We start from the raw sequence: 17964 nt of genomic DNA on the forward strand, positions 1-17964 counted from the left end.
ATCTAAACTCCGTCAAGTTATTTTTCTTTATAGTTACGAGGTTATCTACAGATAATAAATGCCAACTCTGAGTAGTTTAAAAAGAAAGGCAATTTTGAAAGTATATTGAAAAGCTTAGTGAATTTTGATGTATCTGGAGATCGATGCCTGGAAATTGCTTATCCAATTTCAATGCACAGAATCATACTACATAATTGGTCTACTGAAGATGCATTGGCCATCACTTTCAGGCAGACACTGTGGTTTCAGTTGACGGTTCCTGAACTCTGACATCCCTGCTTCTGGAAACCAGATGTCACTGTCACCTTTCTTGCCTAAGTAGATTCTTCACAGTGCCTGCTGTTTTTTGCACCCCTAACTTCCAATTCAGTTTTTGGCAGAAATATTTCTGAAGATGAAAGTCATGTGCCTTCATTCTGACTGCAAAGGAGGCTGGGAAGACAGATGTTGGACTCTTATGGTGAGATTTAGGAAAATACCCTAAATAGCAGAAGAATGTTCAAACATGTTTGATCATTGGAAAGCACGATAGACATCTACTGTTACTTATGTTACTCACATCCAAATAGTTCCTCAGTAATACAGCCCCTGGGTTGAATTGTACCTCTCAGAAAGATGGTAAGGTCCTAACCTGTGTAAGCTCTGAATGTAACTGTACTAAGAAATAGAATCTGTGCAGATGTAATCAAGTTAAGACGAGGTCTTAGTGAATTAGGGTGGGCTTTCGATTCAGTATGACTCCATGAGAATAAGAAAACTATTGGACATAGACATGATGGACACACAGGAAGAAGACCATGTGGAGATGAAGGCAGAGATTGCCGTGATGTGTCTACGCACCAACAGACAGCAAGGATTACTGGAGACACCGGAAGCTCTGAGCGACAGGGACGGATCCTTCCCTACGTTATTCAGAGACAGCATGGCCTTGACAACTGAAAGTTGTCTGATTTCTGATTTCTGATTTCTGATTTCAGACTTCTAACTGAAATTTGATTTCAGACTTCTAACTTCTAGAAATGTGAAGGAATAAATAACTGCTGTTTTAGGTCACTGAGTTTGTGAGTAATTTTTTGGACAGCTGCAGGAAAACAATATACGACTTCCTTCAGGACATGGCATCCAGGCAGATCTATGGGGGAGCAGTGAATGGAAGAGACTCTGAGACAATTTGGTGGGCAGAATGTTTATGAGAGACCATCAGATCTACATTTGTTGAAGGAAGACGAAGGATCAAAATTTGGCAGAAGGAGAAATTAAGCTGAGAAGTAGGCATGAGCTGACCACACAGGGAGTTCTGGAGCTAACATGGTCCATCAGAATTGTCCCCAGATACCTCCCCCTCAGTCAGTCGTTGGCTGGGACCCTCTCTAAGAAGGTCGTGGCTTTGGGAAAGATGACTCTCGGGGGCTGAGGCATTTCTTGAAGGGGTGTACAGGTGAAACTGTCTGTCAACAGAGCTATCAAATTCATCCTGAGAGAGATTTGGGGGCACTTCTTTGTGTCACCACAGGATTCATCAATTAGATTAAGGAAGCTTGACGTGAAGGCAGACTGCCAGATGGAGGTGACAGCATGCATGAAATCCCTAAGGAAGGACGGCAATTAAAGTTGTTTGGAGAATGAAAGGAAAGTTAGCACAGACAGTAAAAAGAGAGAGTGACTCCAGGTAAACCCAATGAGAGAGAGCAGAGATCACATTATAGGAAGCCTGCCACATTGTATATTTATTTTAAGAATAACAGGAAGGTATTTAGATGGTGTTTAGAATAGTGAGTAGTGTCACAGGGGAGGTAAAGGGTTTCACTTGTCTCCCAGAAAGAGACAAAAGTCCTTAGGTGGGACTTGTGTGTTGTCGGTAGAGAGAAATGGACACGCCTGAGAGCTTTCTAGGAAGTGACTGAATCTACACAGACAGAGAAGCAGAGCTGCCAAAGGTAACTTCAAGTCTCTTGCTGACATGTAGAAACTTTTTTTCTTTTTTGAGACAGAGTCTCACTATGTCACCCTGCGTAGAATGCTGTGGCATCACAGCTCACAGCAACCTCAAACTCTTGGCCTTAAGTGATTATCTTTCCTCAGCCTCCCAAGTAGCTGGGACTACAATGCCTGCCTATTTTTTGCTGTTGTTGTTATTGTTGCAGTTGTCATTGTTGGTTAGCTGTCCCGGGCCAGGTTCGAACCCACCAACTTCAGGGTATGTGGCTGGCACTGTAACCACTGTGCTACAGGTGCTAAGCCAGGTGGAAACGTTTTTTGTTTTTTTTTTTTAATTACATCATAGCTGTGTACATTAATGATATCTTGGGGTACCATGCACAGGTTTTATATACAACTGGAAATATTTTCATCACACTGGTTAACATAGCCTTCCTGGCTTTTTCTTGTGTTAAAACATTTATATTCTACATTTAGTAAGTTTCACATGTACCCTTGTAAGATGCACTGTAGGTGTGGTCCCACCAATCACCCTCCCTCCACCCATCCTCTCCCCTCTCCTCCCCTCCCTTTCCCCTTTTCCCATATTCTTAGGCGATACTTGGGTTATAGCCTTCATATGAAAGCTATAAATTAGCTTCATAGTAGGGCTGAGTACATTGGATAATTTTTCTTCCATTCTTGAGATACTTTGCTAAGAAGAATATGTTCCAGCTCTATCCATGTAAAAGGTAAAGTCTCCATATCTCTTTAAGGCTCCATAATATTCCATGGTGTACATATACCACAGTTTATTAATCCGTATGTGGGTCAATGGGCACTTGGGCTTCTTCCATGATTTAGCGATTATGAATAGGGCTGCAATAAACATTCTGGTACAAATATCTTTGTTATAATGTGATTTTTGTTCTTCTGGGTATATGCCCAGTAGAGGGATTACAGGATAGAATGGCAGGTCTATTTTTAGATCTCTAAGTGTTCTCCAAACATCTTTCCAAAAGGAATGTTTTAGTTTTCATTCCCATCAGCAGTATAGAAGTGTGCCCTTTTCTCCACATCCCTGCTAACATCTCTGGTCTTGGGATTTTGTGATGTGGGCTAATCTTACTGGAGTTAGATGATATCTCAAAGGAGTTTTGATTTGCATTTCTCTGATGATTAAGGATGATGAGCATTTTTTCATATGTCTGTTGGCCATGCGCCTGTCTTCTTCAGAGAAGTTTCTCTTCAAGTCCCTCGCCCAGCCTGAGATGGGATCACTTGTTCTTTCCTTGCTAATACGTTTGAGTTCTCTGTAGATTCTGGTTATTAAACCTTTGTCGGAGACATAACCTGCAAGTATTTTCTCCCATTCTGAGGGCTGTCTGCTTGCTTTACTTACTGTGTTCTTGGCTATGCAGAAGCTTTTAAGTTTTTAGCAGGTCCCAGTAGTAGAAACTTTTGAGGAAATACAGTTTAGCAGGGCCAAAGCAGGAGTTTGGTTGGGGGCACGGGGCAATTGAGATGGTGGGAGGTGTCAATGAGAGTACAAGAAGCTGTGAGTCAGATGTGTGTGTGTGTGAAGCTGCAATGAGACATCTGTCCTGGAGATATAATACGAGAGAGTGTAACTGAATCCGGGGTGTGAACGAAGGGCAGTTAGAAAGACAGGGTCTGAGGAGGGAACAAGTGTCTAAGTGGGCTGTGGAAACTCTGATGCTTAAAGAATAAAGAGAAAATGGTAAACAAAAAGGGCCTGTGAGGTAACACAGCCATTTGTGTTGGAGATAGTGTTTTATATTTATTTTTGAATGTTCAGTAACAACAGAGGAAATATTATTCATTCTCTGACTTCTTCCTGACCCAGAAGACATAATTGTCTGAAACAAGAAATATGGATAACTGTGTTAAGATGAGGAGGTTCTCTCCCAATCAGTACACTAACAGAATTTAGAGAATGACATTTTCTAACAGTCATAGAGATAGACTGACAGAAGTAAGAAAATATTTTTAAGTTTCCTACCATCAGAGGATTCATGTAATTAGAGTCTGAGGAACCCAAATGGGTGTGTTTGTGTATACACACACACACACACACATACACACACACTAACAGATCATTCTGTTATTTTAGTGTATATTAAAAAAAGTTAATAAGTGGGGAAAGATTTAATTCCCTTCTCACCACCCCCCCAGAAGATATTTGTACTGAGATTTAAGCATGGACCCTGCTGGAAGGTGAAGGGTTAATTTATGGAATTATGTTCAATATTAGTTCTTTGTACAAGGACATCCAGAATTGTCTTGAGTTGCAGCATTAGAAGGGCTGATTAGGTGACTTCCTGTGGTATAAACATATGGGCCAACTAAGTCTTTCTAAAGTAAAACAAATGATACCCAGGAGAAATATTTGCATGCGTAACAGTGGTTTATCATGATGGGGTGATATTTATCTCTACACAAAGCAACATACTGCACCAGACATTTTTTGTTTTGTAAGTTCTTCTCATATAATTGTTTTTGTTTCAAAAATAGTAACTGGCAATACTGTTTCCACTGTACGAGCTATGTCAACTCTGTCCCTTGGGTTCCTGAACTTATAATGATGCCTAATTCCTACGGTTGTTAGTGAAAATTGAAAGACTATACACATGAAAAGTGTTTAGCGTGCTGCCTAGCGCCTGCTAAGCATAATTGTATATTATGGAGCATTATTATTATAACTACAGTCACTAGAAAGCTTACTTGATGTCCAAGAAATAATATTCAAGGACTTAAGGGATTTTATCCAGAAGGAGGGTAAAATCAAAACAGGTTGAACAGTTAACTGGCAGAAAACAATCATTGGATTTTACTCGGAGTCTCAATCACATAACATCCTGGCTACATTGTGCAAGGTTATATGTAAAACGTGATTGGGACATTGTTTATAATATTAAGAGATCAAAACAATGTGTTTTTCATGTGTATTAAAAACACCTAGAATATTTATTTGTAAAAGAATGATCTTTAAAATTATGCTATCAATACATACAATTTACTGAAAACTATGAAGCTATTGGAAAGGTGATTTGTTTGTACTGATATGGAAAAATTCCCAAAATGTATTGGGAAAGAAAGAAAAAGGAAATTAGATAATTCTATTTATAATGTGGTTCAAATCTTGTAAAAAAAAAATGTGTGTGTTTTTGGGGGGGTGTTGTGTGTAAATGACTAGATAAGTGATCAAAAGATATATTTCAAATTGTAAACAAGGACTATCTCTGGGGAAGAGGGTGGGGGTCAGAGGTGAAGAGGGAAGATAAAGGGGGATAAAACGCTCACTCTAGAGTTTTATAATAGTAAAGAATTGGAAACAATTCAATCAACAATAGCAGATTAGTAAACTGTGATACATTAAAGCAGTAAGATGATGTAAAGCATTTAAAATGTTGTAGAAGGAAATATATTGATGTACCAAGAGATATATAGTACTTTTCAAAAAATACGGGTTACAAAATTATATGTATTATATGACACCATGTTATATTTAAAATCTGGGAGAATATTCACCATGTATTATTATAAGCCTAGTCAGGAAAACAATGGAACAAATGATTAATGATATGGAATGTGTCCTAGTAGTTATTAAAATGTATAATTAAATTAATTTATACATCTTTTAAAAGCTCATCTGTGGAAATCACCTGTATATAATGAAATTTAAGGTTTTATTTTGTTTCTTTTTTTGCTTTTCATAAGAAAACATTATCTTATTTTGTACAATTACTATAATTACTCTACAATTGACAACATATTTAGAAATTGATGCTGAAAAAAATCTCAAGCAAAGTAACTCAAAATAAGTTTTCACAAGTTGTTTTATTTCTCAACAGTATTCACATACTTGGAAAAATTAAGCATTAAGTTTAGTTCATTTCTGTGTATTTAAAAGTTACTCGTCTAGGGCAGGGTGTATACTTTCCTTTCAATGCTTTTTTCTCCATTTCCTTCTTTCCTTCCTTCCTTCCTTCCCTTTCTTTCTTCTTCCTTTTCTTTCCCTTTTTCCCGCCCACCTTCTCCCTTCCCTTTCTTTTCTTTTTCTTTCTTTCCTTCCTTCCTCTTTTGTTTTCTTTTTATTTTCCTTTCCTTCTCCCTTTTTCTTTCCTTTCTTTTCCTTCTAGGAGTAAATAAAAATAAGTAAAGGTGGGCGGCACCTGTGGCTCAAGGAGTAGGGCGCCGGTCCCATATGCCGGAGGTGGTGGGTTCAAACTCAGCCCCGGCCAAAAACCACAAAAAAAAAAAAAAAAAAAAAAGTAAAGGTGAGACATTATGTCCAGAGCTTGCCCATTTATAATTGTCTACTACTCAGGACAGCAGTTCTCAGACTTTGAAGTTTAATGAAATCATGGGGTGTGGGAGGAGGGAGGCTTATTGAAACACCGTGTGTTGGACCTCACCCCTAGAGTTTCTAATTAAGCCTAGTAAGGGGCCTAAAAATATCCATTTTTAAGTTCCCAGTTACCCCTGATACTAGTGGTCTAGGAACCATGTTAAGAATCACTGTACTTAGGCATAATCATGCATGTATTTTCTCCGACTTGGGGAAGCCAGCACCTCACTGACAGTAACTGACAGGCTTCGCCCCCTCTAGGGGAATCCTGAATAGTACAAGGGGCTGCTCAAACCTGAGACCCGCCTACAGGGCACTTCCTCCTCTCTGCTTCCTAGGACAAAGGTTACTTGGGTAATGGAGAAATGGAATCTTCTTTATTTTTTCTTTTTCTGAGTGAGTTCTGCAAAATTTACATGTATCTTTAGATATTTTTGAGATTCTAATATTATAAGCACAAATATCTGAATTATACATGATTTCATTCAGGGCCCCTCGATAAAATGTATAGAAGTAAATTCTCATTTGGCTGCATGAATTTTCGTTAGTGTTGGTTTTACTTCTCTAATACATCTGTGTTCCATGTTTATTAGTTCCCACACCACATTTAGATTTTTTAAAAAGGATTTTGGAGTCATAGTCATATATGAGATCGGCTTATAACTTACTTTTCTTTCTTTCTTTCCTTTCTTTCTTTCTTTCTTTCTTTCTTTCTTTCTTTCTTTCTTTCTTTCTTTCTTTCTTTCTTTCTTTCTTTCTTTCTATTAAATCATAGCTGTGTACATTAGTATGATCATGGGGCACCATACACTTGGTTCATAGACCATTTGACACATTTTCATCACACTAGTTAACATAGCTTTCGTGGCATTTTCTTAGTTATTTTGCTAAGACCTTTTTTTTTATGATATATTTTTTATTTATTTATTTATTTTGTGTGTGTATGTGGGGGGGGGGGTTTGGCCGGGGCTGGATTTGAACCCACCACCTCCGGTATATGGGACTGGCACCCTACTCCTTGAGCCACAGGCGCCACCCTTGCTAAGACCTTTTTATATAGTCTAGTTTTGCTGTTAAGGTTGTACTGACCTAAAAAGCAATGAACCAAGGATACAGTCTTTCTAATTCTGTTCTCTAGAATGGTAGTATAAACTATTTGTTCCTTATAAGTTTAGTGTAACTTCCTTCCACTAAAATCCTGCCTATAAAATAACCTCAATTTAATATGCTTTGAAGGGTATATTTTTTGTCTCTGTTTTTCCCTATATCTTGTTAGTTCTGTTTGAGACATTTTTATCTGCTATACAGTTTTGTTTCTCAGAAAGTAAATTCTATCAAAGTATACACTGAAATCATAGAGCTATATCTCAACAAACTTACACAAATCAAGATGACTACAGGTTGAAGTTGACTATTACTAGCACCCCACAATCACTCCTATATCTACTCCTTATAAGTGCCCCCTGTATCTTAGCCTCTACCAATCTTTAATTGCAAAGAAATAAGACTGTCAAACAACCATCTGAAATAAAGCTTACCTTATTTGCTTGTCTAGCAAGAACAGCATCACTCAATTGAAATTCCAGTTTCTCATTGTTTAGAAACCGAATGCTTTATGCAAATCAAAAAAGGAGAATGTTTTTAAAATTAGGCAACTTTCTGAATTAGTTAGCTGATCAATTTACAAGGTGGACAATTTGCTTTTGTGAGTGGCCACTAGCCAGTTTCATCTCACTGAAAGCTTGGTTTCAACAAGTCTAGAATGGGTTACGTAAAATTCCAGGAAGCTTTGGTTCAGGATATAAAATTGTGTGTTCACGCTCGAAGTTGAACAAGAATTTTTTTTAAAAAACAATACAGCTCAGTTTTAAACTTTAAATAAGTAAAGTAATGCAATGTGTATGGTTTTGCACTTGACTTCTTTGGGTCAATAGTATACCAATTAGAATCATTTATATTACTGTAGGAGCTATCATTCATTTATTCTCATTGTGGCATAGTATATATTCTAATTTATTTATACATTTTATTGTTAATGGATATTTAGATTGTCAGCAGTATTCACTTCTTACAGTGGTCCACTATGAACTTCCTTCTAGTATTTTTGTATGCATACATATAAATGCATACATACAGAAACGTCTACACAATGCACACACACATTTGGGCATCTGTCTCAGAGTAGAATTGTTGAGTCACAGAAAATGCACGTGGGAGATTTAGTGGATACTGCCATGAAACACTTGAAACAATTTACAATTCCACCAGCAGTGTATGAGCCCCACTGGATTCACATTGTTATCCGTCCTCAGTATTTTCAGTCTTTTAATTTTAGTCTTCTTAATGCATGTGCAGTGGTACCTCACTGAGGTTTTAATTTACATTTCCCTCATCACTAGTGAAATTTAAAATAATTCCATGTTTACTGACCATGTGAATACCCTCTTGTGAATTTCTTGTTTAAGAATTTGTTCATTGTTTGAGTGGTTACTTTTTCTCCCTCCCCTAAAATTATAGAAATATTTGTCATCTGCACACATATATTTTCATACACACACACACATATATATCCTTAGTTTGAGGTCATTATTCTTGTGTTTATACAAATATCTTCTATTCTGTGGTTTGCCTTTTTACTCTTGTTTTGTTTTTAGCTTGTCTTTTTACCCTTTAAACTGTGCCTTGTATTAAATAGAAATTCATGACAAATTACTTTTTTAAAAAATTAAATGGCTTTGCATTAATTCAAATTCTCTCTTTCTTCATATATATACACATATATAGTGTAAAAAAAAAAATAGCAGGGCATTGTGATAAGCACCTGTAGCTCCAGCTATTGGGGAGGCTGAGACAAGAGAATTGCTTGAGCCCAGCAGTTTGAGGTTGCTTTGAGCTGTGATGCCACGGCACTCTACCATGGGTGACAAAGTGAGACTCTGTCTCAAAATAAATAACTAAATAAAAATAAATAATGAAATAACTGTATTCAATTTATAATCCTGAGCCCTTTTCTTGTTCCCAGCACTGAACACTGGGTTAATTGTACCTATTTCTCTTTCTTAGTTTATATATCTTGTTGCAGTTTTGTCTTTTTTCTTAATGAGTTCAAATATTTCCATCATTGTTTCATCTTGATTAATCAAGACAGAATTCATTCCAAATTTATACATCACAAATTTATCTAAAACTTCTCTATCTTTCATCTAGAATATGGAAGACTTTGCTTGGATAGTATGTTTATATGAGTCTAAAAACATCAGACAAAAGAATCCAACAGAAAGACAGAATAAAGAATATTTAAATACCGAATAATGTGCCCTGGTTTTTCATTTTCATTTGTATTCTGAATTTAAAGATGTTTTCTGAAATTCAGCCATTCTATTATATTTTTAATCAAGCTTTCCATCTCATAGATTTTATATGCGGAGCTGAGAAGTATGCTAATGCACCCAGAAATTGTGTTGTGTAAAACTATTACTTATGAAAGCGCTGAATAAACACATGGAAGGAATTTAGGTCATGATTGCCACAATAATTTTAGTGTAGTCTAAGTAAAAGTGGTTGTGAAAGGCTCAAAAGTAAAGTGCTTTTTTGCTTCAGACATAAAGCTGCACAGGGTCTGTGGCTTCTCGTGGAGGTGTGTTTATCACTTAGGCTTGAAATGAAGGTTGCTTTTCCCAATGAAATCCACAGCAGAATAGAAACCCCTTCCTTCCACAGCAGGCTGGCTCCAGGTACAGATTGAGAAAAGGGAGAGATGGTGCTATACATAAGGAAAAACAAGGCTCTTTCTGGAAAATATGCTAATAGTGGTGGGCATTTTCTAGCATATATTAGAAAAAGGGAGAAAGAAACTCTTTAAGTGTTTTAAATTATGAACAGAAACTCTGAGACGTTAACTCCCTCTCTCTCCACCCCTCTCCCCAAGGGAGGGTGGGCAGTGATTAAAGATTCAAAGTGTAAACTCTTAGCAGTGAGGAGAAAATAAGACATTTTGTAATAAGTATACAAGATCAGCTACTAGGAAACGCCTGCTCCTAGTCTGACGGTATTGAAATAATAACACGCTTGAGTCCAGGAAAAGGATCAGTAAGTTAAGTTGAACCAGTGAAAGGGGTGAGGGGTCAGGGAGGACAGTCAGAGGGACCAGGTCAGAGGCATGATGTTAGTGACCTACACATGGCTAAGACAGGGTGAGGGCACATTATCAGTGTGCCAGCATGCTCTCTCCTGCACCCACAGCCGGCGTTGCAGTTTTGATAAGGCATGTCTTTCCTGCTAATCTCAAGCATGCCTCAATAGTTTCCTCAACTACATACTCGAGACTGCCGTTTCCAATCTGCCTATGAGAGCTGGCCCATGAGAAGCAACTATTTTACCTTCATGGCGTATGGTTTTCCTCTATTCGTTAGAGAGGAGATATGAACAGTTAATAGAAATTTATATACCACATGTAGTTTGTGTGTGTGCTTCTTTGTTTTTGTTTTTTTTTAATTTTTTTCTTTTTTTATTATTAAATCATAGCTGTGTACATTAATGCGATCATGGGGCACCATACACTGGTTTTATAGACCATTTGACACATTTTATCACACTGTGCTTCTTTGAAGCAAACTAAGTCTTCTTCGCTTATTGAACACAGTCACTGTCAAATAATCTCTGTCTTTATAACATCTTGCATAAAATTACTCTTTGGTGATTGTTATAGACAGGTACTTTGATTGGGGGAGCCCTACTCAGAACTGGGTGAAGATTTTGGTTTCTATCCTCTGTATGGCAGGCGTATGTCCGCTGTGTTGTACAGCATTATGCGTGAACTCTTCAGCATTTGTGTGTTTTCTTTATTTCAGAAAGACTTATTCTCAGGTAGGTATAAAGTTTGTTTAAAAATTAATCTATTTTAAATTGCACACAAACTTTACCGCCATCCTTTGTGATGTAGGTGGCTGTTTAATTCTTCCCCTAAACTCTCCATTTTTTATTTTAACACGTATTTATCTAAAACAAAACCACTGGCTCCAGTATCTCCAGGGCACTGTTAAGCCTTGATAGTGGTGGGAAGCTTGAGATCTGGGCTTGGGGCAGCGTGTAATTTGAGCTGGCCATGGGCATCCCCACAGAGCAGAACTGAGCTCTGGAAAGCTGAGTAGGAGGAGGAGAATGGACGCCTGTGACCTGTGTCTTAAGGCGTTGATTCTTAACCATGGAGATCGCTCACACAAAACACCAAATTCTACTTCAACCTCCGTCTTGAGATTTGGGTTTTATTGGTCGTAGACCCATGTATGTTTTTGTATGCATCTAAGGTAGAAACCTATTCTTACAGGGTAAAGTTCTGTTTAAGGCAAAAGGGCATAACAGGCAGCGTATTTATCAGGTATTGTTTCCTAGATTAGGGTCAGTGGTGGCCGAAAGCACCAGATGAGTCTGCTTTGTCCCATGGAAAGCAAATGTGCTCAATTTGCTTCAAACAGCCCTTTATCAGATTAGCCTTGTTTTTCTGCCATGGTTATATCCCAAGAGCCATTTCAATGTCCTATCATTGCAGAGTTGTATTTTCTAGCAGGGCCCTTTTGGGTGATCGTTTGTTCTGGTATTCCCACATGCACTGCTGCTCCTCCCTTCCTCCCACCAGCTTTCTCCTCTTTGGAGACATATTCACCTTCATCGTGAGGTATGTGATATTGCTATAATCCTGTGTTATGTCTTACATAAACTGACATAAAACTAAGGAGGAAAACATCATATTTATGGGAGCTATATTCACAGAAGGAATGAATAAAAATGGAATGAATATGTTTAAGCATTTGTATATACACTCTCAACATAAATAACAATTTATGTGGAAAGAACCGTGGAAAGAAAAGGAACTTGGTGAGCATGAAACTGTTGAATTATCAATTGTTCAATGATATTTTTGTGCTCATTCAAAAAAACGACCCTGGATTTTTATGTTCAGATTTGTTAAAATTTTATTAAATGCTTTCAGCGGAGGTTTAGAGTAATCCAATTTACTCCTGAATTGGAAAATGTTAAAATAAACCTTACCAAATGTAATAATTTTAAGATTTAAGAACTAAGGTTATTTTATTTCTTAAAAAATTAGACAGTGTATTAATGCTGCAATCTATTTGCATCCCATAGGAAATATTTGCTATATACACAAACTGAAGTTGTATACATCATGCTGACTCAGAAGAGAACAAACGGATTTGTCAAAAGATAATGCCAACATGTTCAGACATGTTCCAATTGATTATTATATTTGAAAGATTTCCAGATATTTGTTGATCTAAGGAAGGTGAGGTGAGGCTAATCCATAATTTAACAATTTTACTGAAAAACTATCCAAGTCATATTTATACATAACCATGTATGCTGCTATTGTGTTGGAAAATAGTTCAATAGTTAGATCTTACGGCAGAGGTCCCCTGTGATAATGTAAGAATTTACCTTTGATTTGTCTCCAATGTAACTGGGTAATTAACTTTAATTTTGAAAGGCTTAGGCTTGTAAGGAAATGCCCTAGGATTAATATTTGACCTCCAACTGTTGAATGAATTATAATTTTGGTTATTCAAACTATACGTGTGGAGACTAACATCAGTGGAAGAAACAAAGAGTTGTCTAATAAGTGGGTGGGTTTTAAGTTTGATTTTGGTATTGTTTCTATGCTCTATTACTGAGAGTTTACTTCCATGGTAACAGAGCAAGAAGTATGTCACTTTAACCATGAAACATTTTATAATAGGTATTGCACATAATTGTCTATTCATAACATTAAGTGCAGCTGCTTCAAAAACACAGAATACTCAGGATATATAGTGAAAAAACTAAATTATTCTCAGAAAGGGATGTGTGCCTTCAGGGAAAGAAATGATTTTAATGTGGCATTTGAATTTGTTACAGGCAATTTAATTTGCTTACAGGAACATTATTGGCTATAGAGTCTTTCCATAAGATGGTCAGAGATGTTGCTTGATTATACTTGCCCTTGTATCTTTATGATTGAGGTTATTAATATTACCACTATTCCCCCAGACAAATGGATTCCAAACGCAAGCATCTTTGACCCATCCTTTTATTCTCCCATTTCTTCTCTCTCCTTCACTGCAAAACATCTACCCAGTGTGCTTAATCTAATGCATTCATGATTCCTTGTATAACATTTATCTGCTCAGAAACTGTTAACACTTCCCCGTACATAAGGAGTTTTTGAGTTAAACCTCTTTTGTTCCTAATGACAACAATATTATTCAGAAAATTCAATTTTCAAAAATTGTGTCATAAAATCAATCCTTCCAAGGTAGTATGTGTGAAGTTGGGGTAGGAGGGTGGTGCTAAGGAACTGAGCAAATCACTCCAGACCAGCAGGAACAAGATGGTATCTTATTCAGGGATTTCAATAATGAAATTATCATTCAGAATGACCTGATAGTATTTTGTGAAGGCTGAAAATAGTAAACTGGTTGATCAAAAACAACAAAAATATCCCTGGGAAAATTCTAAAGAGCAAGTGAGATCGGACAAGAATCAATGAACTTTGTACAACCGAAAAGAGTCCTAGTGCTGTTTGCAGCTTCCAGCGGAGCATCCTTGCTGTACACGGAGCAGGTGCAGCTCCTGCTCTGTTTATTTGATGGCGTTTCTCCCCTGGGCAAGGTGCCTCCTCCCAGTCACGGTGACAGTATATCCAGCAGCTGCTGGAGTCGTTCCCACTTTTCTTTCTCTTTAATTGTTCAATGATGTTCTTTCTAATTCACGTTATAAAAACTCACCCAGTAGGAGAAATGCCTGAACAAATTCTTTAGTCTAGGTGGTAGGCAAAGTCCCCAGAAATATAGCCTTAATCTACTTGGCCGTATGCCCACCCTCCTGTTTCCTCAGTCCATCGCATAACACAGTGGTTAGAGATAGGAGCTTGCCTGTCACTCTACCTCAGTTCAGATTCCGATTCCTGTACTTATTAGTTGTGCTCTTGGAGGCAAGTTGCATGAACATTTTGTGCCTTAATTTCTTCATCTGTAATGATTTAATACTAACACCCCATAATCTCAGTGGTTATTAGCTCAAACTGTGTCCAGAGGTCCTCAAACTGCGGCCCGCAGGCCACATGAGGCAATGTGATTGTATTTGTTCCCATTTTGTTTTTTTACTTCAAAATAAGATATGTGCAGTGTGCACAGGAATTTGTTCATAGTTTTTTTTTTTTTTTTTTTTTTACTATAGTCCGGCCCTCCAACAGTCTGAGGGAAAATGAATTGGCCCCCTGTTTAAAAAGTTTGAGGACGCCTGGCGGCTGTAGGCCATAGGTTCTACCCAGCACGCACTGTCAAGCATCAAGGGCGCGGGAGGTATCTGAATGGCTATTTCCTAGATACAAATATACTCTTTTCCTATGCTGTTCGCTTTGATAAGCATGCCATTCCATCCTTCCTGGCCTGCTGAAATTGTAACTACTCCTGTAGTTTTATCTCAGTACAAATCTTTTAATTCCTTCAATCTGTTCAAATGGACAGAATTTCACTTCCCTCCATACTCCACTGTAAGCCCCTTTCCCTTAAGATTTAAGATCATCCAGGTGATTACTGTGTATACAATTTATGAGTATAAAATATGGCAAAGTTTCGCATTCTATTTTGGATTGTTAGTGTGTAAATTGAGAAAAATAATCAGAGGAACGGCAGATATTTCCCTTCTTTGCACTGTGGCCATTTGGTAAGAATCCTTTGGGTTTGCTCAGTGAAGGGGAGGTGATTCCACACCTGCCAGTAAATAATGAGATAATGTCTGGAACTATGTCTTGCTTTGTTTATCTCTCTAAATCACAGATCTGAGCCTGAGGTTCTGAAAAATGGCCGATTATCTCTTAGAATCATCTGGTTCGGTGCTGGCGCTGACAGCTCAGAATAAGCTGGGTTCACCTCTAAGGTCCATCTGGACTCTTGGACATCAGTGGAGGGTGATAATAGTCACAGAATACGGTTTCTCTGATCCTGGGAAAACCTCCTGATTTTGTTTAAAATGAATTTTATTTTCCATGGGGTCAATTGGAGAACAGAGCAAAATGTTTCATTTTCCTTATCCTTGCCCAAATTATAAGCCAAATAACGTTTCTTCGCATATATTTGCATTTCCTATAAATATCATTTTGAATGACATTACAATTTATAGTTAATAATAGTAATATTGCATACAAGTTGCATTTACAATGTAAAGGTTTCAAATATTGAAGAAAATTTTCTCTAATGGAGATTTATTTTGCCATTTTCAACTTGGAAGCCTAAGATTCAAACAAAGGTATTATTTGAAAGGTATTTGGGGGGGTTACATTACATATGCTGTAAATAAAAAAAAAAATTCTTTCTTACAAAAAAGAATGTAATAATTTGGATCTGAAGAATCAAATTCTTGTGAGATTTTCATAGGATTTTTTTCTGTATGAATGCACCTTTTCTGATTGTTAACATATAGGTATTTTACATATTTGTGCATACTGGGGTAATATATCTAAAGAATCTTAGCCATGTTGAGATCTATCCATCTATCTATCTATACAAGTATATATATCTACACATATAATTAATGTATATCTACACATATATATGTATAATTTTTATACATAGTTGTTCTATTATATATAATAAACTATATAAGGTTATATAATATATGGAGTTAAATAAGAAATTATTATTATATACAGTTTATTTTGTAAAGTTTATGCATTTTATCAATTTGATTGTGGCTTTGTGAGTTAACTGAATAGATCTTCCATAGTGTAACTCTTTTAAAATTTTGGGAAGTTAGTCCTTATTGATGAGATATGCTCTAGAAACCATTAAGAAAATATATGAAATTTTAAGTACAAGTTATTTATCCTTGGAGTTTTCCTATTGTATTTTAACTTTTCTTTTAATTTGAAAATTTCACTTTTATTTAACTTTGCTTATTCTAGTCTTCATACCAAATAGTAGTTTCCTACTAAATGAGTAAATATGGTTCTCCCTGGAGGCCTCGATCTTAAAGTAGACGAGGGGACCGAGAAGGCTGCAGTGAAAGAGAGGATCATAAATGTTGGTCCTGACAGGTGGGTTTTCACACAGGGATGTTTTCTATAGCTACAGAAAAAATAATAATTTAAGTTATAAATTCTACATCAAACAAGAACACAGGGGTAAATCTAGACTGTAGTCTGATGGCAGAAACAAGGCCATAAATATGAAGAAAAATTCTGTGGTCAGAAGTTGCAGAGATGGAGAGGAAATTGGAACGTGTGATTTAAGGTAAGTTAGGACCTGGCTGTTCAGAGTAAGGCCAGGGTAGTAGAAGCTCAGTCTATTGTGGTTAAATATGTCTAATACAGGGAATCACTGGACCTTGTCACCCTAGATACATTTTCAAGGAACATGTATATGATATAGAAATGAATGTCTAAATATAAAAATTATTAAGTTTGAACAAAAGTTTAAATTTAATTTTAATGACTTTTTTTAATAGCAAGTAATTCTTCATAGCTTTAATCACTGCTTCTATATATTCCAAATAATTAACTAATAGTCTACTTCTTTCACTGCAGAACCTGTAGCATTTCCAAATACCATTGTTTCCTCAAAAGCACAGATCTGAATTTCGATGTACCATCTTCCTCCGAGATTTATTTCCCTGGTAATACCATTTTTCGTTTTTTGTTAGTGTCATCCCATGACTCTATACCTGTTCTAAAAGTGTTTGATTTCACTTTTATTTATCTCTATTTTTTCTAATGAGGCCTTGAGGTCGGTTGGAAAGTTGTTGTTATCTCGGAGACAAAGTTCAGTTGATTGGGAATTTTATATTTCTACTTGTTTTTGTACACTTGCGAGGTACCTGCAATATTTCAATGAACAAGAAGCCACTCACACTAAGCCTCCCTCATTGTCCTAGCAGGTCTCTTGTTTTGATTTCTGGTGACTTTATAGAGGAGAGCTGTACATCTACTAGCAGTAGAAGCAAGAGGGGCAACTCTACTAGCCAGAAGATAGAAACAACCTGGGTGCATTAAAAAAAAAGGAAATGTGAAAATGTCTAGTCGCTTAAGCAAACATAAAAATAGGTTATGTGGCTTATTAGATTATCATGTTATGGGCCACGTTCTTTCAATTCTGAAAAATAAATACATTTTTAAACTTAATATTTTTTTTTTGTAGAGACAGAGTCTCACTTTATGGCCCTCGGGTAGAGTGCCGTGGCCTCACAGCTCCCAGCAACCTCCAACTCCTGGGCTTAAGCGATTCTCTTGCCTCAGCCTCCCGAGTAGCTGGGACTACAGGCGCCCGCCACAACGCCCGGCTATTTTTTGGTTGCAGTTTGGCTGGGGTCGGGCTTGAACCCGCCACCCTCCGTATATGGGGCCGGCGCCTTACCGACTGAGCCACAGGCGCCGCCCTAAACTTAATATTTCTAAAATTGAAAACTTAATTAGTATCAAAAGATGTTTATGTGTTGCTGGACAATGAAGTTAATTATAAAGTCTTTCTCGTCTCTGACTTATGGTAACATGGTTAAGAATTGAAGGTGTTTATTTATCTTACTATTTCATCAGTCTCAATACCAACAAAGGTGGCTGAATTTTAAATTTGGATCTGTGTTTGTCATTTAAAAATGTCCTAAAAAATGATTATACCCTTAGGGAGCGC

The sequence above is a fragment of the Nycticebus coucang genome, chromosome 8, assembly GCF_027406575.1.
Source record: "Nycticebus coucang isolate mNycCou1 chromosome 8, mNycCou1.pri, whole genome shotgun sequence".
Taxonomy (NCBI): domain Eukaryota; kingdom Metazoa; phylum Chordata; class Mammalia; order Primates; family Lorisidae; genus Nycticebus; species Nycticebus coucang.